This window comes from Tachypleus tridentatus, chromosome 4 (genome assembly GCF_004210375.1).
Source record: "Tachypleus tridentatus isolate NWPU-2018 chromosome 4, ASM421037v1, whole genome shotgun sequence".
Classification (NCBI taxonomy): domain Eukaryota; kingdom Metazoa; phylum Arthropoda; class Merostomata; order Xiphosura; family Limulidae; genus Tachypleus; species Tachypleus tridentatus.
Window position 1 is genome coordinate 110,562,965 of NC_134828.1, and position 23,040 is coordinate 110,586,004.

Sequence of the window (23,040 nt, forward strand, 5' to 3'; positions counted from 1 at the left end):
TAATTAGTTACTAACACAAACCAAGATCTAATTGTTAATTAGTTACTAACACATACCCAGATGTAATTATTAATTTGTTACTAACACAAACCTAGATCTAATTATTAATTAGTTACTAACACATACCCAGATGTAATTATTAATTAGTTACTAACACAAACCCAGATGTAATTATTAATTAGTTACAAACACATACCTAGATATAATTATTAATTAGTTACTAACACATACCCAGGTGTAATTATTAATTAGTTACTAACACATACCCAGATGTAATTATTAATTAGTTACTAACACATACCCAGATGTAATTATTAATTAGTTACTAACACATACCCAGATGTAATTATTAATTTGTTACCAACACATACTCAGATGTAATTATTAATTAGTTACTAACACATACCCAGATGTAATTATTAATTAGTTACCAACACATACTCAACTGTAATTATTAATTAGATACTAACACATACCTATATGTAATTATTAATTAGTTACTAACACATACCCAGATGTAATTATTAATTACTTACCAACAAATACCCAGATGTAATTATTAATTAGTTACTATCACATACTCAGCTGTAATTATTAATTAGTTACTAACACATACCCAGATGTAATTATTAATTAGTCACTAACACATACCCAGACGTAATTATTAATTTGTTACCAACACATACTCAGCTGTAATTATTAATTAGTTACTAACACATACCCAGATGTAATTATTAATTAGTTACCAACACATACTCAACTGTAATTATTAATTAGTTACTAACACATACCTATATGTAATTATTAATTAGTTACTAACACATACCCAGATGTAATTATTAATTAGTTACTAACACATACCCAGGTGTAATTTTTAAATATTTACTAACACATACCCAGATCTAATTATTAATTAGTTTCTAACACATACCCAGATGTAATTATTAAATAGTTACCAACACATACTCAGCTGTAATTATTAATTAGTTACTAACACATACCCAGCTGTAATTATTAATTAGTTACTAACACATACCCAGATGTAATTATTAATTAGTCACTAACACATACCCAGACGTAATTATTAATTTGTTACCAACACATACTCAGCAGTAATTATTAATTAGTTACTAACAAATACCCAAATGCAATTATTAATTAGTTACTAACACATACCTAGATGTAATTATTAATTAGTCACTAACACATACCCTGATGTAATTATTAATCAGGTACTTACACATACCTAGATGTAATTATTAATTAGTCACTAACACATACCAAGACGTAATTATTAATTTGTTACCAACACTAACTCAGCTGTAATTATTAATTAGTTACTAACACATACATAGATGTAGTTATTATTTACTTAGTAACACAAACCGAGATCTAATTGTTAATTAGTTACTAACACATCCGCAGGTGTAATTATTAATTAGTTACTAACACAAACCAAGATCTAATTGTTAATTAGTTACTAACACATACCCAGGTGTAATTATTAATTTGTTACTAACACAAACCTAGATCTAATTGTTAATTAGTCACAAACACATACCCAGATGTAATTATTAATTAGTTACTAGCACAAACCCAGATGAAATTATTAATTAGTTACTAACACAAACCAAGATCTCATTGTTAATTAGTAACTAAAACATACCCTGATGTAATTATTAATTAGTTACTAATACAAATATAGATGTAATTATAAATTAGTTACAAACACATACCTAGATGTAATTATTAATTTGTTACCAACACATACCTAGATGTAAATATTAATTAGTTACTAACACATACCCAGATCTAATTATTAATTAGCTACTAACACATACTTAGATATAATTATTAATTAGTTACTAACACATACTCAGCTGTAATTATTAATTAGTTACTAACAAATACCCAGCTGTATTTTTTAAATATTTACTAACACATACCCAGATGTAATTATTAATTAGTTACCAACATATACCTAGATGTAATTATTAATTAGTTACCAACACATACCTAAATGTAATTATTAATTAGTTACTAACACATACCCAGATCTAATTATTAATTAGTTACTAACACATACCCAGATGTAATTATTAAATAGTTACCAACACATATGCAGCTCTAATTATTAATTAGTTACTAACACATACTCAGCTGTAATTATTAATTAGTTACTAACAAATACCCAGATGCAATTATTAATTAGTTACCAACACATACTCAGCTGTAATTATTAATTAGTTACTAACACATACTAAGCTGTAATTATTAATTACTTACCAACAAATACCCAGATGTAATTATTAATTAGTTACTATCACATACTCAGCTGTAATTATTAATTAGTTACTGACACATACCCAGATCTAATTACTAATTAGCTATTAACACAAACCATGATCTAATTGTTAATTAGTTACTAACAGATACCCAGATGTAATTATTAATTAGTTACTAACACAAACCTAGATGTAATTATTAATTAGTTACTAACACATACCTAGATTAATTATTAATTAGTTACTAACATATACCTAGATGTAATTATTAATTAGTTACTAACACTATCCAGATGTAATTATTAATTAGTTACTAACACATACCTAGATGTAATTATTAATTAGTTACTAACACAAACCATGATCTAATTGTTAATTAGTTACTAACACATACCTAGATGTAATTGTTAATTAGTCACTAACACATACCCAGTTGTAATTATTAATTAGTGACTAACACATATCTAGATGTAATTATTAATTAATTACTAACACATACCCAGGTGTAATTATTCATTTGTTATTAACACAAACCTAGATCTAATTGTTAATTAGTCACTAACACATACCCAGATGTAATTATTAATTACTTAGTAACACAAACCCAGATGTAATTATTAACTAGTTACTAACACATACCTAGATATAATTATTAATTAGTTACTAACACATACCCAGACGTAATTATTAATATCTTACCAACACATAATCAGCTGTAATGATTAATTAGTTACTAACACATACCTAGATGTAATTATTAATTAGTTACTAACACATACCTAGATGTAATTATTAATTAGTTACTAACACAAACCGAGATCTAATTGTTAATTTGTTACTAACACATACCCAGATGTAATTATTAATTAGTTACTAACACAAATCTAAATCTAATTGTTAATTAGTGACTAACACATACCCAGATGTAATTATTAATTAGTTACTAACACAAACCTAGATGTAATTATTAATTAGCTACTAACACATACCTATATGTAATTGTTAATTAGATACTAAAATATACCCAGATGTAATTATTAATTAGTTACTAACACATACCTAGATGTAATTATTAATTAGTTACTAACACATACCCAGGTATAATTATTAATTAGTTACTAACACATACATAGATGTAGTTATTAATTACTTAGTAACACAAACCGAGATCTAATTGTTAATTAGTTATTAACACATCCGCAGGTGTAATTATTAATTAGTTAGTAACACAAACCCAGATGTAATTATTAATTAGTTACTAACACATACCTAGATATAATTATTAATTAATTACTAACACATACCCAGGTGTAATTATTAATTAGTCACTAACACATACCCAGATGTAATTATTAATTAGTTACTAACACATACCCAGCTGTAATTATTAATTAGTTACTAACACATACTCAGATGTAATTATTAATTAGTCACTAACACATACCCAGACGTAATTATTAATTTGTTACCAACACATACTCAGCTGTAATTATTAATTAGTTACTAACACATACCCAGATGTAATTATTAATTAGTTACCAACACATACTCAACTGTAATTATTAATTAGTTACTAACACATACCTATATGTAATTATTAATTAGTTACTAACACATACCCAGATGTAATTATTAATTAGTTACTAACACATACCCAGCTGTAATTTTTAAATATTTACTAACACATACCCAGATCTAATTATTAATTAGTTACTAACACATACCTAGATGTAATTATTAATTAGTCACTAACACATACCCAGACGTAATTATTAATTTGTTACCAACACATACTCAGCTGTAATTATTAATTAGTTACTAACACATACCCAGATGTAATTATTAATTAGTTACTAACACATACCTAGATGTAATTATTAATTAGTTACTAACACATACCCAGGTATAATTATTAATTAGTTACTAACACATACATAGATGTAGTTATTAATTACTTAGTAACACAAACCGAGATCTAATTGTTAATTAGTTACTAACACATACCCAGGTGTAATTATTAATTTGTTACTAACACAAACCTAGATCTAATTGTTAATTAGTCACTAACACATACCCAGATGTAATTATTAATTAGTTAGTAACACAAACCCAGATGTAATTATTAATTAGTTACTAACACATACCTAGATATAATTATTAATTAGTTACTAACACATACCCAGATGTAATTATTAATTAGTTACTAACACATACCCAGATGTAATTATTAATTAGTTACTATTACATACCCAGATGTAATTATTAATTAGTCACTAACACATACCCAGACGTAATTATTAATTTGTTACCAACACATACTCAGCTGTAATTATTAATTAGTTACTAACACATACCCAGATGTAATTATTAATTAGTTACTAACACATACTCAGCTGTAATTATTAATTAGTTACTAACACATACCTAGATGTAATTATTAATTAGTTACTAACACATACCCAGATGTAATTATTAATTAGTTACTAACACAAACCAAGATCTAATTGTTAATTAGTTACTAACACATACCCAGGTGTAATTATTAATTTGTTACTAACACAAACCTAGATCTAATTGTTAATTAGTCACAAACACATACCCAGATGTAATTATTAATTAGTTACTAGCACAAACCCAGATGTAATTATTAATTAGTTACTAACACAAACCAAGATCTCATTGTTAATTAGTAACTAAAACATACCCTGATGTAATTATTAATTAGTTACTAACACAAATATAGATGTAATTATAAATTAGTTACAAACACATACCTAGATGTAATTATTAATTTGTTACCAACACATACCTAGATGTAAATATTAATTAGTTACTAACACATACCCAGATCTAATTATTAATTAGCTACTAACACATACTTAGATATAATTATTAATTAGTTACTAACACATACTCAGCTGTAATTATTAATTAGTTACTAACAAATACCCAGCTGTATTTTTTAAATATTTACTAACACATACCCAGATGTAATTATTAATTAGTTACCAACATATACCTAGATGTAATTATTAATTAGTTACCAACACATACCTAAATGTAATTATTAATTAGTTACTAACACATACCCAGATCTAATTATTAATTAGTTACTAACACATACCCAGATGTAATTATTAAATAGTTACCAACACATATGCAGCTCTAATTATTAATTAGTTACTAACACATACTCAGCTGTAATTATTAATTAGTTACTAACAAATACCCAGATGCAATTATTAATTAGTTACCAACACATACCTAGATGTAATTATTAATTAGTCACTAACACATACCCTGATGTAATTATTAATCAGGTACTAACACATACCTAGATGTAATTATTAATTAGTTACTAACACATACTCAGCTGTAATTATTAATTAGTTACTAACACATACTAAGCTGTAATTATTAATTACTTACCAACAAATACCCAGATGTAATTATTAATTAGTTACTATCACATACTCAGCTGTAATTATTAATTAGTTACTAACACATACCCAGATCTAATTACTAATTAGCTATTAACACAAACCATGATCTAATTGTTAATTAGTTACTAACAGATACCCAGATGTAATTATTAATTAGTTACTAACACAAACCTAGATGTAATTATTAATTAGTTACTAACACATACCTAGATTAATTATTAATTAGTTACTAACATATACCTAGATGTAATTATTAATTAGTTACTAACACTATCCAGATGTAATTATTAATTAGTTACTAACACATACCTAGATGTAATTATTAATTAGTTACTAACACAAACCATGATCTAATTGTTAATTAGTTACTAACACATACCTAGATGTAATTGTTAATTAGTCACTAACACATACCCAGTTGTAATTATTAATTAGTTACTAACACATACCTAGATGTAATTATTAATTAATTACTAACACATACCCAGGTGTAATTATTCATTTGTTATTAACACAAACCTAGATCTAATTGTTAATTAGTCACTAACACATACCCAGATGTAATTATTAATTAGTTAGTAACACAAACCCAGATGTAATTATTAACTAGTTACTAACAGATACCTAGATATAATTATTAATTAGTTACCCCAGACGTAATTATTAATATGTTACCAACACATACTCAGCTGTAATGATTAATTAGTTACTAACACATACCTAGATGTAATTTTTAATTAGTTACTAACACATACCTAGATGTAATTATTAATTAGTTACTAACACAAACCGAGATCTAATTGTTAATTTGTTACTAACACATACCCAGATGTAATTATTAATTAGTTACTAACACAAATCTAAATCTAATTGTTAATTAGTGACTAACACATACCCAGATGTAATTATTAATTAGTTACTAACACAAACCTAGATGTAATTATTAATTAGTTACTAACACATACCTATATGTAATTATTAATTAGTTACTAACACATACCCAGATGTAATTATTAATTAGTTACTAACACATACCTAGATGTAATTATTAATTAGTTACTAACACATACCCAGGTATAATTATTAATTAGTTACTAACACATACATAGATGTAGTTATTAATTAGTTACTAACACAAACCAAGATCTAATTGTTAATTAGTTATTAACACATCCCAGGTGTAATTATTAATTAGTTAGTAACACAAACCCAGATGTAATTATTAATTAGTTACTAACACATACCTAGATATAATTATTAATTAATTACTAACACATACCCAGGTGTAATTATTAATTAGTCACTAACACATACCCAGATGTAATTATTAATTAGTTACTAACACATACCCAGCTGTAATTATTAATTAGTTACTAACACATACCCAGATGTAATTATTAATTAGTCACTAACACATACCCAGACGTAATTATTAATTTGTTACCAACACATACTCAGCTGTAATTATTAATTAGTTACTAACACATACCCAGATGTAATTATTAATTAGTTACCAACACATACTCAACTGTAATTATTAATTAGTTACTAACACATACCTATATGTAATTATTAATTAGTTACTAACACATACCCAGATGTAATTATTAATTAGTTACTAACACATACCCAGCTGTAATTTTTAAATATTTACTAACACATACCCAGATCTAATTATTAATTAGTTACTAACACATACCCAGATGTAATTATTAAATAGTTACCAACACATACTCAGCTGTAATTATTAATTAGTTACTAACACATACTCAGCTGTAATTATTAATTAGTTACTAACAAATACCCAGATGTAATTATTAATTAGTTACTAACACAAACCTAGATGTAATTATTAATTAGTCACTAACACATACCCAGATGTAATTATTAATTAGTCACTAACACATACCCAGATGTAATTATTAATTAGTTAGTAACACAAACCCAGATGTAATTATTAATCAGGTACTAACACATACCTAGATGTAATTATTAATTAGTCACTAACACATACCCAGACGTAATTATTAATTTGTTACCAACACATACTCAGCTGTAATTATTAATTAGTTACTAACACATACCCAGATGTAATTATTAATTAGTTACTAACACATACCTAGATGTAATTATTAATTAGTTACTAACACATACCCAGGTATAATTATTAATTAGTTACTAACACATACATAGATGTAGTTATTAATTACTTAGTAACACAAACCGAGATCTAATTGTTAATTAGTTACTAACACATACCCAGGTGTAATTATTAATTTGTTACTAACACAAACCTAGATCTAATTGTTAATTAGTCACTAACACATACCCAGATGTAATTATTAATTAGTTAGTAACACAAACCCAGATGTAATTATTAATTAGTTACTAACACATACCTAGATATAATTATTAATTAATTACTAACACATACCCAGGTGTAATTATTAATTAGTCACTAACACATACCCAGATGTAATTATTAATTAGTTACTATTACATACCCAGATGTAATTATTAATTAGTCACTAACACATACCCAGACGTAATTATTAATTTGTTACCAACACATACTCAGCTGTAATTATTAATTAGTTACTAACACATACCCAGATGTAATTATTAATTAGTTACCAACACATACTCAACTGTAATTATTAATTAGATACTAACACATACCTATATGTAATTATTAATTAGTTACTAACACATACCCAGATGTAATTATTAATTAGTTACTAACACAAACCAAGATCTAATTGTTAATTAGTTACTAACACATACCCAGGTGTAATTATTAATTTGTTACTAACACAAACCTAGATCTAATTGTTAATTAGTCACTAACACATACCCAGATGTAATTATTAATTAGTTAGTAACACAAACCCAGATGTAATTATTAATTAGTTACAAACACATACCTAGATATAATTATTAATTAATTATTAACACATACCCAGGTGTAATTATTAATTAGTCACTAACACATACCCAGATGTAATTATTAATTAGTTACTATTACATACCCAGATGTAATTATTAATTAGTCACTAACACATACCCAGACGTAATTATTAATTTGTTACCAACACATACTCAGCTGTAATTATTAATTAGTTACTAACACATACCCAGATGTAATTATTAATTAGTTACCAACACATACTCAACTGTAATTATTAATTAGTTACTAACACATACCTATATGTAATTATTAATTAGTTACTAACACATACCCAGATGTAATTATTAATTAGTTACTAACACATACCCAGCTGTAATTTTTAAATATTTACTAACACATACCCAGATCTAATTATTAACTAGTTACTAACACATACCCAGATGTAATTATTAAATAGTTACCAACACATACTCAGCTGTAATTATTAATTAGTTACTAACACATACTCAGCTGTAATTATTAATTAGTTACTAACAAATACCCAAATGCAATTATTAATTAGTTACTAACACATACCTAGATGTAATTATTAATTAGTCACAAACACATACCCTGATGTAATTATTAATCAGGTACTAACACATACCTAGATGTAATTATTAATTAGTTACTAACACATACACAAATCTAATTATTAATTAGCTATTATCAAACCAAGATCTAATTGTTAATTAGTTACTAACACATACCCAGATGTAATTATTAGTTAGTTACTAACAGATACTCAGATGTAGTTATTAATTAGTTGCTATTTTTGTTATTTTTTTTTATGTTCTAAATAAAAACCTAAGTTTCTATACGGAAATCTTAAAAAGGGGTATGAAATCGGCTTTGATTTTTCTTGTATGAAAAAAGGAATGTTATCCATTATACTGGAGTCTTCACAGATTGTTGTTATCCATTAGACTGAGGTCTTCATAGATTGTTGTTATCCATTACACTGGGGTCTTCGCAGATTATTGTTATCCATTAGACTGGGGTCTTCACAGATTGTTGTTATCCATTAGACTGGAATCTTCGCAGATTGTTGTTATCCATTAGACTGGGTCTTCGCAGATTGTTGTTATCCATTAGACTGGGGTCTTCGCAGATTGTTGTTATCCATTAGACTGGGGTCTTCAGAGATTGTTGTTATCCATTAGACTGGGATCTTCCCAGATTGTTGTTATCCATTAGACTGGGGTCTTCGCAGATTGTTTTTATCCATTTGACTGGGGTATTTGCAGATTGTTGTTATCCATTAGACTGGGTCTTCACAGATTGTTGTTTTCCATTAGACTGGGGTCTTCGCAGATTGTTGTTATCCATTAGACTGGGGTCTTCACAGATTGTTGATGTCCATTAGACTGGGATCTTCCGAGATTGTTGTTATCCATTAGACTGGGGTCTTCACAGATTGTTTTTATTCATTAGACTGGGGTCTTCGCAGATTGTTGTTATCCATTAGAATGGGGTCTTCGCAGATTGTTGTTATCCATTAGACTCGGGTCTTCGCAGATTGTTGTTATCCATTAGACTGGGATTTTCCCAGATTGTTGTTATCCATTATACTGGGGTCTTCGCAGATTGTTGTTATCCATTAGACTGGGATCTTCGCAGATTGTTGTTATCCATTAGACTGGGGCTTTGCAGATTGTTGTTATCCATTAGACTGGGGTCTTCGCAAATTGTTGTTATCTATTATACTGGAGTCTTCACAAATTGTTGTTATCTATAAGACGGAAGTCTCTCCAGGTGGTATATTATTTGTCAGACTGTGGTTTCTCCATGTGGTATGTTATTCACTAGACTGTAGTTTCTCCAAATGGTAAGTTATTCAAAACGCTGTTCTCTGGAAGTGGTGTATTATCTACTAGGCTATAGTTTCTCCAGATGGTATGTTATTCACTAAACGCTGTTCTCTGGAAGTGGTGTATTATCCACTAGGCTATAGTTTCTCCAGATGGTATGTTATACATTACTCTGCAATCTCTCCAGACGGTATGTTATCCACTTGGCTGTGGTTTTTCCAGATGATATGCTATACAATAGACTGAAGTCATTCCAGTTAGTACCTGTGTCATCTAGGTATTTGACTGATTTTACGAGAGTGGTATTCAGTTTTTGCTAACTCTGTCTGTACCTCTTATCAGTTAACCCTTAAACTTACACCATTTCTCACGGCTCGGTGTACCGATTTCAAACTACCCCCTGTAAATTTTACCCCCCGGTAATTTGAATTCGTTTCCATATTACCGGAGGGCAGGACAAACTCGATTTCAGGTTACCCCCGATGTAGTCTGAAATCGATTTCATCTTCCCTCCTTAATTTCAAACTACCCTCTTTCCGATAAACTTGTTTTAACTGTTTGTTAAGATGCTAGACGTTTTTATCGCACTCAGAGTGTGGAAATAAAATTAACACATTAATAATAATATTTACCATGTTCTTTATCTCATGCTATCAATCACTCATTTTTATTTCAGTGCGCATAAAGAAATATGAAAAAAAATTAATATGTATAAATTACAATATATTGAATGAAGACAATATGTAGACCTTGTGGTCTGGCGAGGACGAGCCCTTAAAATACCTTTTATCTTATATAAATCATCAATTTTAATAAAAGAAATAATAGGCCTTTTGCCTATTATCATGTGCTTAGATACGTACTCGGCACGCACTACAAATATTAAAAGTAATCATTGTTTTTCATGTTGGCGTTAGAAGAGGGTATAATTAAAAATAAATTTCATGTTACACCCCTGGTACACTGAAAACGATTTCATTTTACCGGGGGTAACATGAAAACAGGATAATTTGAAATCGTTACACCGGCATGGCCAGGTGGGTTAAGGCGTGCAATTCGTAATGTGAGGGTCGTGGGTTTGAATTTCCGTCGCACCAAACATGCTCGCCTTTTCAGCCGTAGGGGCATTATAATCTGACGGTCAATCTATTCTTTGGTGAAAGAGTAGCCCAAGAGTTGGCGGTGGGTGGTGATGACTAGCTGCCTTCCCTCTAGGCTTACACTGCTAAATTAGGGACGGCTAGCGCAGATAGCCCTCGAGTAGCTTTGTGTGAAATTCAAAAACAAACAAACCTTCATTTTTGCATATAATTTGATGACGTTAATATAACTTAACACTTGTAATGAAGTATGAATTTCTATTTCCTCACTATTTTTTCCATTTTGTTCATCTTTTGAATCTCTGACACTGTTCCCATCTTGCGATTCTATTATAGAATAATATTGCGATTCTAATATATTTCATTATAAAATAAAAATAATTGTGTTTGACACGCAACATTATGTGTCTAACATATAGGCTTATTTGTATTGCATTTAACATTGTTATATTTTCATTACAAGGCCAAATTATTGTATAAGTTAGATAATCATTTCTTTCCTTGTTTGGTGTTTTCATAAATATTATATTTTTGTCTCTATTCTTGGCAATGTTCTGCTATTTGTCTGTAACAGTAATTGTTATTTGTTTTGAATTTCGCGCAAAGCTACACAAGGGCTATCTGCGCTAGCCGTCCCCAATTTAGCAGTGTAAGAATAAAGGGAAAGCAGTTAGTTATCACCACCTCTCGCCAACTTTTGGGCTACTTTTTCCCAACGAATAGTGGCATTGATCGTCCTCACAACGTCCTTACGGCTGAAAAGGCGAAAATGTTTGGTGTGATTGGGATTCGAGCCGGCGACCCTCGGATTAGGAGTCGAGTGCCTTAACCACTTGGCCATGCCGGGTCTGTGTAATAGTAATTTATCTAAAGTAACATTGACAGAGTAATTGAATGGCTTTTCAATTATCACAAGAAGTTTTTACGAAAACTAAAGTTTTAGTTATAATGATGTTTGTCGTCAAGTACAAAGTTGTACAATGGAATATCTGTGCTCTGCCTACTACAGGTATTGAAACTCGAATTCCAGCAGTATAATACTCCATATTTATCGTTAAATCACTAGGACTAGAAAAACGTCACTTTGACACTTTGAGAGTACTTGATTGTTCGTTATAAATTCCGCACAAAGCTACACGAGGGCTATCTGCACGAACCATTTCAATTAAGCAGGGAAGACCAAACTCTTGGGATACTCTTTAATCAAAAAATAGCGGGAAGGACCATATTTTATAACGCCCTCACGGCTGAAAGGACGAGCATGTGTAATGTGATTAGGACTCGGTCAACAGCACTTGCATTCAACGTCTTACTTTGTGAATAACAGTGGACAAAATTTGACACTGTTCTAATTTTACTTATTTCTTTTATTATTGGTATTTGTTTTCATTGTTAATTTGATATATGTATTTAGGACGAAGTTAAATTACATAAGCTGGATGAACCTAATGAGATGTTACTGGGATTATGACCCAAAGCTTCTCTGACAACAAACAAGATACTCAATTTATGAAACAACGTATTTATAAAACAATGACGTAATGACACTATATCTAATTAAGATTACTCATCCTCAGATTTATTTCTACTTTAGATCTAAGTAAGTTACTTCAACTGAGTCTATTAACTTAGAACAGTTCTTTCACTTTTCTCATGTTAACCCATTTTATTCTATGGTTTTTTTTCCCTCTAACACGAGGACGATTTTCTAAATCTCGAATTTCGCAATTACTTTCTAAGTTCATAAACATGATTTTTAGATTTTAGCGTCTGAATTACGTCTTGTTTTTAGAAATGGAAAAATAATTTTTGAACGTAGAAGCTTACATTTGAGTGTGATTAAACTTATGCTTACATAACCCGAAATACAAGTCAACGTGCTTGGAGGGTACTTACAAAACATGAATTTATATCTACCTTTGTTCCACATTCAGAGAGCTAGGGTAGGTTTGGTTAAGTCCTTTTATAAAGTTTGGTGGGAAGAAAGTTGCTTGGACTTAAGAGAAATGACAAACAAGCCGTATTTTGGCCAGTTTCTAAGGTGTGAAATAAAACATTCTACCTTTAAGTCTAGTTTTGTATATTAATTTACATTTGTCAAGGACATTAGATCATTAGCATACAGATAAGAGTTAATTATGTCACAGTTTAGGTAAATATTTTTATAAGTATTTATTACTTGTTTACTTGTTTTCGAAGTTGGCGCAAAACTACACGAGGGCTATCTGTGTTAGCCGTCCCTAATTTGGCAGTGCAAGACTAGAGGGGAGGCAGCTAGTCATCACCAACCACCTCCAACTCTTGGGCTACATTTTTACCAAAGAATAGTGGGATTGACCATCACATTATAACGCATCTACGGCTGAAAGGGCAAGCATATTCAGTTAGTTATGACTGTTACTCTCTTTTTCAGTTTTTGATTACCTAATGCAGAAAAGTTTAGGATTTATGCCATAAAACAATCTTTTACAGGTAGATTATCTAATGCCTAAGTAGAGAATTATAAATCTAGTTTTGAAATCATTTCTAATTATTCTTGTTTCATTTCATGTCTGTTTTTGCAGAGCTACAATAACTGTGGAAAACACTCACAATCGTCCACAAGGTTAACATAAATATTTCCCTCGTGAGGTCGCTCTGACCTTTTTTAAGTTTTTAATCCTGTTTGTGGAAGGTTTGGTTTATAATTTTATTATTGTTTATGAAATTTTAGTTTGGTTTAGTTTGGTGTTTATTTGTAAAATGTAACAAAAACAACTACAGTTATAGCTAAATAATAAACCATAATGGTCTTTTCATTTCATATTTATTTGATAATATACCAAGAAAAACTACAGTTATAGTTAAATAATATACGATAACAGTCTTTTCATTTCATATTTATTTGAGAATATAGCAAGGAAAACTACAATTATAGCAAAATAATAAACCATAATGTTCTTTTAATTTCATATTTTATTTGAAAATGTGGCAAGGTTTGTTACTATAGTTACAACTAAATGATAAACTACAATGGCCTTACAACAAATATTAAGTCATACATCTGCTGATTTTGTTAGCAGATGTGAACTGTGGTGTAACTTTGTAATTCATACACAGAATACGTTCTTGTGTAGATACCTCAATATCTGAATCTAGATTATAGAGGGTATTAATCTGGTAACTACAATGTCAAGAGTATTTGATAATTTGTATTCTCTATCAACGTACTAACATCTATAGTTTATTTGTTTTTGAATTTTGCGCAAAGCTACACGAGGTCTATCTGTGTTACTTGTCCCTAATTTAGCAGTGTAAGATTAGAGGGAAGGCAGCTAGTTATCACCTCTCACCACTAACCCTTTGGCTACTCTTTTACCAAAAATTAGTAAGATTGATCGTAACTTTATGATGCTCCCATGGCTGAAAGGTCAGCATATTTGATATGATGGGGGATTCGAACCAGCGACCCTCGGATGAAGAGTTGAGTGCCTTAACCATCTGGCCAAGCCGTTCTCGACCACTATGGAGTCTGCTACTTTACCATTAACCAGATAAATTATAAATCTAAACTGTCTGGAAGCACATATACCTCGGCGATATAGTCTATAAAAAATAAAGTACCAGTTAACATACAAAAGGTTGTGCACGATATATTAAAGCGATTTTGAATACGAAAATTAGCAAGTCACTTAAAAACCATAACGGAAATTATATATTTAAAAACGGCTGGTATGGGTAGAGAAAGAACTAAATGAGGAGCAAACAACGTTTTGACCTTCTTCGGTCATCGTTGTTCGCTCCTCCACTAGTGCTGTCTCTATCCATACCAGCCCTTAAAGAGGGTATGTAATTTTCTCTTCAAGTGGGTTTTCTCGTCATCACTGACCATGACGGATATAACATCACCATGGGGCTGGATATACAAAATTAACATTTTTCAAAATGCTTAGTGTTTTGAAGGGTAGTGTTATAGTGCCGTAAACTAGTTGCATTGAGGGGAGGTACATAACATGCCATTCACATACATAATGCTTGTATACTCATATCGTACATGCGTGTTCAGATTGGGAATTTAAAATGTCCAAAACGTAAATATCCTTTGCACCTAATGAAATTGGAAAGCGAAGATACTGAACCAAGACAAAATATAACATAAATTTAATTGTTTCGGCTATAATTACGAGAGTAATCTGTATCATACTGACGTCATTACCCTGCACACCAGTGGCTCAGCGGTATGTCTGCGGACTTACAACGCTAAAGACCGGGTTTCGATACCCGTGGTGGGCAGAGCACCGATAACCCATTTTTATGTCCCCCGCTAGTACAGCGGTAAGTTTTCAGATTTACAATACTAGGTGAACTCAGCAGATAGCCCAATGTGGCTTTGTTATAAGAAAACAAACAAACATCATTAATCTGATAGCTAGAAAAATTTGGTGCGTATACGAACAAACTATTTCACAAGGCTATTAGAAATATTTCGCGTTTAGAAGCGACATCTATTTTATCAACATTTATTCTTTAAGTACCAATATAATATACAAGCTTTGTTGTTCAGGCCTTTTGTGGGATATACCTATATTTCTCAACTTCGTTATTTATTAGCATTAATATAAAACTCTTTGCTTAAAGTGTATTTAATATTTATAAAGTTTCACAGATTTAATTATATTAAGTGCTTACATTAGAACTTCGAATGATCGTCATATTAATAGTAATTCATGTAAACGTATTTAACCTTAACCAAATTAATCAGTACGTGGCTTTGGAACACTTGATACGATAAATATGGAAAAAAAAATACTGCAAAGTTGACACAACGTATTTGTAGTGGATATGTTGTAAAAGTAATATGGATATATAACATTTACATTTTGGCTCGGCATGGCCACGTGATTAAGGCACTCGACTCGTAATCTGAGGATCTCGAGTTCGAATCCCCGTCGCACCTAACATGTTCGCTCTTTCAGCCGCGGTGGTGTTATAATATGACAGTCAATCTCACTATTCATTGATAAAAGAGTAGCCCAAGAGTTGGCGATTGGTGGTGATGACTAGCTGCCTTCCCTCTAGTTTTACACTGCTAAATTAGGGACGGCTAGCACAGATAGCCCTCGTGTAGCTTCGCGCGAATTCAAAAACGTAGATATTTATTTAATTTTCTAAAGTGTTTTATTTAGTTGAAAAAGCGCATTATATATCACATGTAGTAATGGCAGAGCTAAGTAACCAAGGAAAACTGTTTCACGTACACTTAGCTACAGGTGTAGCTTCTGATACCGTTAATGCATCAATTGATTTTTATTGAATGTCTTGACGTGTGCTGATGGATTTCTGTCACGTGGTGACTGTTCGTGGTACATATGAAAAATCAAAGTACACCGTCCACTTCGTTGTGGCAGGTTTATTTTTTCTCACAGTGTATATGCAGAAAGACAATTTCTGTCATTTCTCTGAAGAAACGGATGTTTCTCATCCAATTACACGTTATCCATTTTCTAGAGAAAGAAAAACTTCATTACACTGAGACTTACTTGAAAATCATTATTGCTGTTGTTACATTAAAGTTAATGTTATAAAGTCCACTCCCAGCATCAAATCAATAACCTTGACTTTTCATAACTCGAAGAACACACTTCTTTCCTAAGGGTTAACAAATTAAACATAGAAGTCATAAAATCTAGTTTAAAAGTTTCTTTACTTGATAAAGACCATTTAGATTTATCATTCTACGAAGTTCAAATCGATAAAAGCCATTTAGATTTATCATTCTATAAGTTTCAAATCGATAAAAACCATTTAGATTTATCATTCTAGAAGTTTCAAATCGATAAAGACCATTTAGATTTATCATCCTACAAGTTTCAAATTGATAAAGACCACTTAGATTTATCATCCTACAAGTTTCAAATGGATAAGGACCATTTAGATTTATCATCCTACAAGTTTCAAATGGATAAAGACCATTTAGATTTATCGTCCTATAAGTTTCAAATCGATAAAAGCCATTTAGATTTATCATTCTATAAGTTTCAAATCGATAAAGACCATTTAGATTTATCATCCTACAAGTTTCAAATTGATAAATACCACTTAGATTTACCATCCTACAAGTTTCAAATTGATAAAGACCATTTATATTTATCATCCTACAAGTTTCAAATGGATAAAGACCATTTAGATTTATCATCCTACAAGTTTCAAATGGATAAAGACCATATAGATTTATCGTCCTATAAGTTTCAAATCGATAAAAGCCATTTAGATTTATCATTCTATAAGTTTCAAATCGATAAAAACCATTTAGATTTATCATTCTATAAGTTTCAAACCGATAAAGACCATTTAGATTTATCATCCTACAAGTTTCAAATCGATAAAGACACAATAAATAATAACATCCGTAAATGAAAACAATATTTTTTTTCCTAGAATTAAAATTGTATGATAGTTAGTGTAATATTTCAATTAAAAAATTATTCTTTGAGATTTACAAAGATTTTTGAAGATATATCAGTAGAAAGTAATCTGAGCAGATGATTTTATTATTGTTCTAATTAATATCAGTTTTATTACTAAGCATGTCATAATAATAAGGTATTTCATTTTTAACAATTAGATTTTTATACTTATAGACGTGTTCACTAACTTTACAAATTTTATATCCATACTACATAGACCTCAATCTGAAACAATCAAATATTTTGAAATGCTTGTCCTGGAAAACAAACGTTTGAAACATGGGTCTGTATAACTTAGTATGGTTCTGTGTTACTTAGTATGGGTCTGTATTACTTAGTATGGGTCTGTATTTCTTAAGTACTCGCATATTATAAAAACCTTCACAAAAACAAATTGGTGACTGATTTATAGATTTGAAGGTTGATTCGGTAAGAAAGTTGCTATAATCTAAACCTCATCTTAAGTTCACCCAAAGTAATTAGTTCATGTGTAACCGTGTTGTATCATTAATGTGCACGTTAACAGCAACAAATAAACTGTTGGTGTAACAAAGCTTTGCTATTATTTTTTAACAACGTGTCCTTTATCAATATACTCAGAAACTACGAGAGATTCTGACACACACGTCCTAATTTATCTTCATACCTTTTGAAAATCGTAGTGCAGAATACACTTGATATCAATTATTAATTTTCTAGAACCAGTCATAGAAGTTTTAGATGAACCAAATACAATGACAACAGACATGCTGTTTCACCAAAATCACATCATTTCTGACTGAGCTTCGGAGTACAAATAGGGTAAAAAATCGGTTTATCTTTTTAACAGATAGGAATGTTTTTGTCCGTGATCCTGACACCACATAAACCTATCATTTCTGATCTCGGTTGCATTAAAAATGCGTCAAACATTCCTCCAAATTCATATAGTCGCGTTGGGGAAATCTTGCAGAGGAACAAACACGAACAAATGCGTACACAGTGGTGAAAACATGGCTTCCGCCCACAGGTAAGGTTATCAAATCTGATATTATTAATCAATTTGAAAATGTTTCTGTTCTACCATATGTCAATGCAATATTCTTAAGTGACCTTGGTTCGAATATATTTAATCTTTTGAACACTACAGCAAATTATATAAAAGAATAAATACATTAATACATAATTATTGTCATATTTTTACCGCTATTAAGGAGCATGAAAAATACCACGTTCATTTAATAAAGAAGTAATCTAATATTAAAAGAAATAAATATAGAAAATTACGTATTTACAGATAGTTTATCGAATTTATAATAGATTCTTTGAAGTACAAAGTTCATTGATTCTCAGGCATTGATGAAAACTTAAAGATACTTACATGCCCATCTATAAATTAACAGAGTCGAAAACAATCAATAAGACAACCATACAAACTAAGAATATACCTGAAGCTCATGCCACACGTGTTACCTTTTTATTGTTTGAAGATGTTCGAAATGAAAAGAAAAACAACAAATATTTCAGATTTACCTTTGTTCGATAGATGAAAGAGAACCCAATCACATAATCTTTTGTTATGTTTATTGGAGTAGAAATTGACAAGGAAATAATTGCCACAAGTTTCTCAAACTAGTCCTGTTTAAGAGATATAAGGAATAGAGCAATAATATATATATTCAACTAGTCAGTGTGTGTTATATACTTGACTGATATGAACAACAGATCAAGAACAGATGTTTCTAACTAGTCCAGTGTGTGTTATATACTTAACTAATATGAACAACAGAACAACCATAGATGTTTCTAACTAGTCAGTGTGTGTTACGTACTTAACTGATATGAACAACAGATCAAGAACACATGTTTCTAACTAGTCCACTGTGTGTTATATACTTAACTTATATGAACAACAGAACAAACACACATGTTTCTAACTAGTCCAGTGTGTGTTATATACTTAACTGATATGAACAACAGATCAAGAACAGATGTTTCTAACTAGTCCACTGTGTGTTATATACTTAACTAATATGAACAACAGAACAACCATAGATGTTTCTAACTAGTCCACTGTGTGTTATATACTTAACTGATATGAACAACAGATCAAGAACAGATGTTTCTAACTAGTCCAGTGTGTGTTACGTACTTGACTGAGTAACTACAGATGTGCCAAATTAGCCCAATGTTTATTGTATATATTCAACTGATATGAAGATATAATATGCACTATAAAATCTGCGTTATTTATCTGTTATTGATTAAGAAATAAACAATACAGGTATTTTAGTCAGAACAGTGCACGTCACTTTCTTTCCAGTACAGGTATTTCAGTCAGAACAGTGCACTTCACTTTCTTTACAGTACAGGTATTTTACGTCAGAACAGTACACTTCACTTTCTTTCCAGTACAGGTATTTCAGTCAGAACAGTGCACGTCACTTTCTTTACAGTACAGGTATTTTACATCAGAACAGTACACTTCACTTTCTTTACAGTACAGGTATTTTACGTCAGAACAGTGCACTTCACTTTCTTTACAGTACAGGTGTTTTACGTCAGAACAGTACACTTCACTTTCTTTACAGTACAGGTATTTCAGTCAGAACAGTGCACGTCACTTTCTTTACAGTACAGGTATTTTACATCAGAACAGTACACTTCACTTTCTTTACAGTACAGGTATTTTACGTCAGAACAGTGCACTTCACTTTCTTTACAGTACAGGTGTTTTACGTCAGAACAGTACACTTCACTTTCTTTACAGTACAGGTATTTTACGTCAGAACAGTACACTTCACTTTCTTTACAGTACAGGTATTTCAGTCAGAACAGTGCACTTCACTTTCTTTACAGTACAGGTGTTTTACGTCAGAACAGTACACTTCACTTTCTTTACAGTACAGGTATTTCAGTCAGAACAGTGCACTTCACTTTCTTTACAGTACAGGTATTTTACGTCAGAACAGTGCACTTCACTTTCTTTACAGTACAGGTGTTTTACGTCAGAACAGTACACTTCACTTTCTTTACAGTACAGGTGTTTTACGTCAGAACAGTACACTTCACTTTCTTTACAGTACAGGTATTTTACGTCAGAACAGTACACTTCACTTTCTTTCCAGTACAGGTATTTCAGTCAGAACAGTGCACGTCACTTTCTTTACAGTACAGGTATTTTACGTCAGAACAGTACACTTCACTTTCTTTACAGTACAGGTATTTTACGTCAGAACAGTGCACTTCACTTTCTTTACAGTACAGGTGTTTTACGTCAGAACAGTACACTTCACTTTCTTTACAGTACAGGTGTTTTACGTCAGAACAGTACACTTCACTTTCTTTACAGTACAGGTATTTCAGTCAGAACAGTGCACGTCACTTTCTTTACAGTACAGGTATTTTACATCAGAACAGTACACTTCACTTTCTTTACAGTACAGGTATTTCAGTCAGAACAGTGCACGTCACTTTCTTTACAGTACAGGTATTTTACATCAGAACAGTACACTTCACTTTCTTTACAGTACAGGTATTTTACGTCAGAACAGTGCACTTCACTTTCTTTACAGTACAGGTGTTTTACGTCAGAACAGTACACTTCACTTTCTTTACAGTACAGGTGTTTTACGTCAGAACAGTACACTTCACTTTCTTTACAGTACAGGTATTTCAGTCAGAACAGTGCACGTCACTTTCTTTACAGTACAGGTATTTTACATCAGAACAGTACACTTCACTTTCTTTACAGTACAGGTATTTCAGTCAGAACAGTGCACGTCACTTTCTTTACAGTACAGGTATTTTACATCAGAACAGTACACTTCACTTTCTTTACAGTACAGGTATTTTACGTCAGAACAGTGCACTTCACTTTCTTTACAGTACAGGTGTTTTACGTCAGAACAGTACACTTCACTTTCTTTACAGTACAGGTATTTTACGTCAGAACAGTACACTTCACATTCTTTACAGTACAGGTATTTTACGTCAGAACAGTACACTTCACTTTCTTTCCAGTACAGGTATTTCAGTCAGAACAGTGCACGTCACTTTCTTTACAGTACAGGTATTTTACGTCAGAACAGTACACTTCACATTCTTTACAGTACAGGTATTTTACGTCAGAACAGTGCACTTCACTTTCTTTACAGTACAGGTATTTTACGTCAGAACAGTACACTTCACATTCTTTACAGTACAGGTATTTTACGTCAGAACAGTACACTTCACTTTTTTTACAGTATAGGTATTTTACGTCAGAACAGTGCACTTCACTTTCTTTACAGTACAGGTAATTCAGTCAGAACAGTACACTTCACTTTCTTTCCAGTACAGGTATTTCAGTCAGAACAGTGCACTTCACTTTCTTTACAGTACAGGTATTTCAGTCAGAACAGTGCACGTCACTTTCTTTACAGTACAGGTATTTTACATCAGAACAGTACACTTCACTTTCTTTACAGTACAGATATTTTAGTCAGAACAGTGCACGTCACTTTCTTTACAGTACAGGTATTTTACGTCAGAACAGTGCACTTCACTTTTTTTACAGTATAGGTATTTTACGTCAGAACAGTGCACTTCACTTTCTTTACAGTACAGGTAATTCAGTAAGAACAGTGCACTTCACTTTCTTTACAGTACAGGTATTTTAGTCAGAACAGTGCACTTCACTTTCTTTACAGTACAGGTATTTTAGTCAGAACAGTGCACTTCACTTTCTTAACAGTAAAGGTATTTTACGTCAGAACAGTGCACTTCACTTTCTTTACAGTATAGGTATTTTACGTCAGAACAGTGCACTTCCCCTCTCTTTACAGTATAGGTATTTTACGTCATAACAGTGCACTTCACTTTCTTAAAAGTATAGCTATTTTACGTCAGAACAGTGCACTTCCCCTCTCTTTACAGTATAGGTATTTTACGTCAGAACAGTGCACTTCACTTTCTTTACAGTATAGGTATTTTACGTCAGAACAGTGCACTTCCCCTCTCTTTACAGTATAGGTATTTTACGTCAGAA

The 23,040-nt window shown here is 30.9% G+C and overlaps 1 protein-coding gene across 1 annotated transcript in view; it reads right to left on the reverse strand.

Annotated features, from left to right (window-relative positions):
* The window catches only part of LOC143249877 (lachesin-like), a 275,716-nt gene extending 258,544 nt beyond the window's left edge, over positions 1–17,172 (reverse strand). The window contains exon 1 of the mRNA XM_076500467.1: positions 17,106–17,172. The gene's annotated coding sequence lies outside the window, so the exon portion shown is untranslated. The remainder of the gene's footprint in view (positions 1–17,105) is intronic.
* Between the last annotated feature and the right edge of the window lie 5,868 nt (positions 17,173–23,040).